Here is a 5283-nt window from a genome sequence, read left to right as displayed (position 1 = left end):
CACCATCCTCCCTACTATCGATCGACTTTCATGACAGTTCCACAGGATCGGAACCTGACTCTCCGATACAACCTTGATTCTGAAGTATCCTATGCCCTTGGTTTTGTGTGTTATCACGAGCCACCTTTCGAGATATGATCTATTCCCGATGCTCTGAACCCCTTTTCACACATTGTTCAGGTATCGATCAGATGTCCATTTGCTTGAAAACTTTTTATTGTACCTTCATACTTTGCTCTCGATGTTTCCTAAGTTTCAACTCGAGAGGTGCCTCTATGCCACGTTCACTCAGATAGCCCCCAGGTACCTATCTTGGTTGAGCTCCGTCCTTCCTGAGTCTTCCCCCTTACTCCTCCCCTTAAATCTCGGGATGAGATTTCTTGTAGTGGAGGAGATTTGTAACACCCCCAGTGTCATGCTACAGTAACCCACTGTGATTAAGCTAATCATTTTAGTAAACAGTGCTTGATCACCTTTGATTCAAATATCCTTTGAAATTTCCACTTTCAAGTCAAACTCAATTTGCAAGCGAATTATGAAGTTGCACGAAAGTTGCTGCAAAGTAGTTCATCTTTGACCCAAAATTCCATAACATTTAATTTTTAAGGGAACCAACATCACCTCCAAGCCAAGATGGACTTTAGCGATTAGAACCGTGCTATTTCAGCATTTTTAAAATGCTATTTTATTTGTGAAAATTCCAATTGGTTTCAATTGTCCCTCAAACTATTTGTGGCAGTGCCAAATACTACAAAGAATTTAAGTGGTCTAGTCCCACCTTTTTCAAGGTATTTTGGTAGCCCAAACTTTTCCCTCTGTCTCTGTTTTAATAAAACAAAAAGAAAACATAAACCTAAAAGGAGAAAAGGTGAAAAGAAAAAAAAAGACCCCCTGGGCCCCTTGGCCCAAAAGGCCAAGGCAGCCCAACTGGACCAACCGGTCCAACCCTTCCCCGGGTCGTCTCTCCCTCTCCTCCCCTGTACGACCGACCGGGAGGGGGCTCCCGCTCGTCCCCGCCGGACCCGGCACCGCGCCCCGTATGCCACCGACGGGAGGATTAGACCGCCCCCCAGGCGCCTCGATTTCCCCTAGATCTCGCCCACTCTCCTCTCACTTCCGCTCCCTTCTCCCTCTCGCACGAGCACTCGTGCACATCTGTCGCCGTGCCGATGCCATGGACGCGGCCACCGTGCTCTCCCTCGCCGGAGGCCACGTCAGGGAGAACCTTCGCCGTCCGCGAGATCGCCTGTGCCATTGGACTCGAGCACAGAGCCCTACATCGATGGGATCGGCTCCGCCTTCCACCTTCGGTCGTCATGGATCCCCGCCAAGGATCGTCGTCTTCAAGCCTTCTTCGAGCCCACTTCCCGACCCGTCGTCCTCACTGTGAGCTTCGCCGTTGCTTCTCCTCATGCCCCCTTCGTTTTACACGCTGTAGGCCGCCGCACATCGTCTTGCCCGGAGCTGCATTCGCCGTGCTTCCGGCCGCGTCTCGCTGCTGCCCGCGGCCCCTCTGTCTCGTGTAACTGCGCCCCGTGTGCCCCTGCACGTGCCCAACTGCACCTGGCCGCGACCCGCGCCGTCCGCGCCACGCCCCATCGTGCCCTCCTCACCTGGCCGGCCCCCCGCACAGCCAACCGCGACCGCTGTTGCCGTCGCCTGCCGCCACCGCGCGCGCCCGCGCAGCCCCGCCTGCTACCGCCCGTGCCTGCCTCCGCCCGACCGCGCCAGCCTCTGGCCGCGCCGTGCCCCACCCAGCGGCGCCCAGCCACGCGGCCGCCTGCTCGCTGCTCCCCGCGCTGATGCTCTGCTTGCTGCCGCACTTCTGCTGCTTCTTTCCTTGCCAACGCTGCTCTGTCTATACTACTACTAGCTACTGTAGCTGCTAGCTAGCTAGCTTTTCTAAATCTACGATGACTAACCCTCTTGACAACCCCTAAACTCCGGCAAAACAATTGTTAATAGGAATAAAAAAATACGAGAAGCTAGTATACAAGGTTCAAAACGTTCCATTGGACCAAATCCAAAAATTGCCTGGTTTAATTCCTATGAAAATGACAAAAGTCTATGTTCTATTAACTGGAAAAACTAAAAACAAATATACTGCCATAGCAACTTGAGAGCAGAAAATGAACAAGTTACAGGGACTTGGTGTGCCATCAAAGGGCATGGCCTTGTAGTGCTATTGCTGTAGACTAAAACACATATAGGAAGTGTCTTCATTAGAACTACATAACATTCGTTATAGCCTTTGGAAAACACCTAAGTGGTGTTAAAACTGAATAATTCTCAGACTTTAGCCAATTTTAGGAAATTCCATATTTTTTGTTAAAACTTTAGAAAATCATATAAAATAATCCGTAACTCGGATGAAAATATTTTCTATATGAAAGTTGCTCAGAAAAATCCAATGAATCCGAATATGCGGTCTGTTCATCTATCACATGCCCCTAGCATGCTGAACATGAAACTTTCCCCCTCCGGTCATCTGTCTGACATAGGTCCGGAACCGGAAAAACATTCCCGGTTGACTTCCCCCTTCGCCGGTATCGTGCAGCACCGCGTTAGAACACGTCTAGCTCTGCTTGTTATCCTGTTATGCACTTGCTTGCTATGTATTTACTGTTTCTCTCCCCCTCTTCTCTTCGGTAGACCCCGTGACGATGCTGATGCCCATGTGATTGATTACGTCACCGACGACCCCTCCTTCTCGTCTGAGCAACCAGGAAAGCCCCCCCTTTGATCATCCTGATATTGCCCATTCCATTCTCTCATGCTTGCATTAGATTTTGCTACTATAATTGTTTGCTCCTATTCTGATGCATAGCCTGCTTTTGTATCTGCTGTTGTACCTTACCTGCTTATCCTAAACTGCTTAGTATAGGTTGGTTAGTGATCCATCAGTGACCCCCACCTCGTCCTTGTTGCCCCCGCTTCATCATTGAAGACCCGATCAACGGGATTGAACACCAGGCCTCGACACCGCACATCACTTTCCCCTTTTGTTGCTCGACTCTACAGAGTTACCATCGAGTGCCGAGGGTGGGACCTCTTACATCACTCCTGATGAGATCTCTGTAGTGTGGCTATTCGGTCGTGGTCATCGAGGGTGATTTCCTCCTTAACCACTTTCAATACGGCTCTATCGTGCAACCCTTCAAGTGTGAACCCCGAGGGTGGATCCTCTTACGTTCACCTTGGTGATTACATCAGGTGGAATTCACCAAGGGTGATTCCTCAGGTTTTCCCCTTGGTGTTAGACACACAGTTACTATGGTTACTATAACTTTACACTGAACCATGTTACTAAAGACGGGTCGGCCCTGAGGGGTACCCGTGTGAGCTTAATAGCGAGTGATGTGGAGTCGGGTTGACCTGGAAGGTGCCCGCGAGATACTTACGAGGCTTGGCCGGGCATTCTTAGCCCTTGCCGCAAGTACTCGAGATGGGGCGACGGGGTCACATCTTTCATGAGTCTCTGCTCGTGACCGCACTACCAACACACTAACGGTTTGGATATTTGATCCGAGGGGCCTCTGGCCTGATAGCACTAACCATCACATGGGCATTGTATGGGCGTTCTACGTCGTATGCATCAACCGAAGCTTAATAGACGTCAGCGACTGAGCGGCACGCGCCGGGTTGGACTGTAAGCATTTGCCTTTTTGAAGGAGATAGCTAGGTCTGCTCATCGGCCGTGTTCGCAACGTGCAGGAGTTCCCGGGGCGATGGCCCATGACCCCTAGGGGCATAGGTTTAGTCCGGCGTGCTGACCTCTCTATTAAACCTAGATCGGGTTGCGGCGTATTGTTTGGCCGAGGCCGGACATGATCCAGGAAAGTGTGTCCGGCCGGAGTTAATCGAGCGTGGTGGGTAAGTTGGTGCACCCCTGCAGGGAAGAAAACATCTATCGATAGCCTGTCCGACGGTAACGGAAACTTGGAGTTGTATCCCGATTGATACAACTAGAACTGAATACTTGTGATGAGAAATGGATAGTATGGCTCTGGGATTGCTTTCTCGCAGGGAGTCGAGGAAGGATCTCTGGCCGAGGTTGATGATACTACTACTACTTTACTTTATGCTACTCTTATCTCTTCTGATGCTGCAAGATGCTTGGAGCTGCTTGAAGATTCTAGTCTTCGATAGGACTAGGCCTTCTCTCTATTCTGGCATTTCTGCAGCCCAGTCCACATATACAGCCTTCCTTTGATAATGTTGCATATGTAGTGTAGATCCTTGCTTGCGAGTACTTTGGATGAGTACTCACGGTTGCTTTGCTCCCTCTTTTCTCTCCTTTCCATTCTTTCCGGATGTCACAACCAGATGGTGGAGCTCAAGAGCCAGACGACACCACCGATGATTACTACTACTACCACGAGGGTGCTTACTACTACGTGGAGGCCGCCGACGACCAGGAGTAGTTAGGAGGCTCCCAGGCAGGAGGACTTGCCTTTTCGATCGTTGTTGCTTTTGTGCTGGCCTTCTTAAGGAAAACTTGTCTGACTTATGTCTGTACTCAGATATTGTTGCTTCCGTTGACTCTTGTGTATTCGAGCTTATGTATTCGAGCCCTCGAGGCCCCTGGCTTGTAATATAAAGCTTGTATTATTTTAATTTGTGTCTAGAGTTGTGTTGTGATATCTTCCCGTGAGTCCTTGATCTTGATCGTACACATTTGCGTGTATGATTAGTGTATGATTGAATCGAGGGCGTCACATTAGTTATAGTGTTGGCCGAAAACCTGGGTGTTGTTTAAGCTTATTTTTGCAAACAAGAACAAAAGAGTTCGTAAAAGTTTTTCTTTTTCACTTTCGGTTTACCAACTGAATTGCTTGAGGACAAGCAAAGGTTTAAGCGCGGGGGAGTTGATACGTCTTCGACGTATCTAATTTTCCTAACACTTTTCCTCTTGTTTTGAACTCTAATTTGCATGATTTGAATGAAACTAACCCCGGACTGACGTTGTTTTCAGCAGAACTACCATGGTGTTGTTTTTGTGCAGAAATAAAAGTTCTCAGAATGGAATAAAACTTTGCGGTGAATTTTTATACAATAAACAAGAATTTCTGGAGCCAAGACTTACCAGAGAGGGGCACCTGGGTGGGCACAACCCACTAGGGCGCGCCCCCTCTCCTGGCACCCACCTGGTGGCCCCGCAGACCCTGAAACCGATGCTATAAAATCCTATTTTTCTAGAAAAAAATAAGGAGGAAAGAATTATCGTGATCCACGAGACGGAGGCGTCGTCACCTCCCGTTCTTCATCGGGAGGCCAGATCTA

General features: G+C 49.3%; 1 long non-coding RNA gene across 1 annotated transcript; it reads left to right on the top strand.

Moving 5' to 3' along the window:
• Positions 1–796: 796 nt before the first annotated feature.
• LOC147979844 (uncharacterized) lies at positions 797–4617 on the top strand. The gene is made up of 2 exons (XR_015619029.1): positions 797–1386; positions 4327–4617. It is a non-coding gene; the product is annotated as an uncharacterized LOC147979844 (long non-coding RNA).
• Positions 4618–5283: the final 666 nt, after the last annotated feature.

This window comes from Triticum urartu, chromosome 3A (assembly GCF_056163025.1).
Source record: "Triticum urartu cultivar PI428250 chromosome 3A, HENAU_Tu73, whole genome shotgun sequence".
NCBI classification, from domain to species: domain Eukaryota; kingdom Viridiplantae; phylum Streptophyta; class Magnoliopsida; order Poales; family Poaceae; genus Triticum; species Triticum urartu.
Note: the sequence above shows the minus strand (reverse complement) of the source record. Positions and strands in the feature narration are given on the sequence as shown.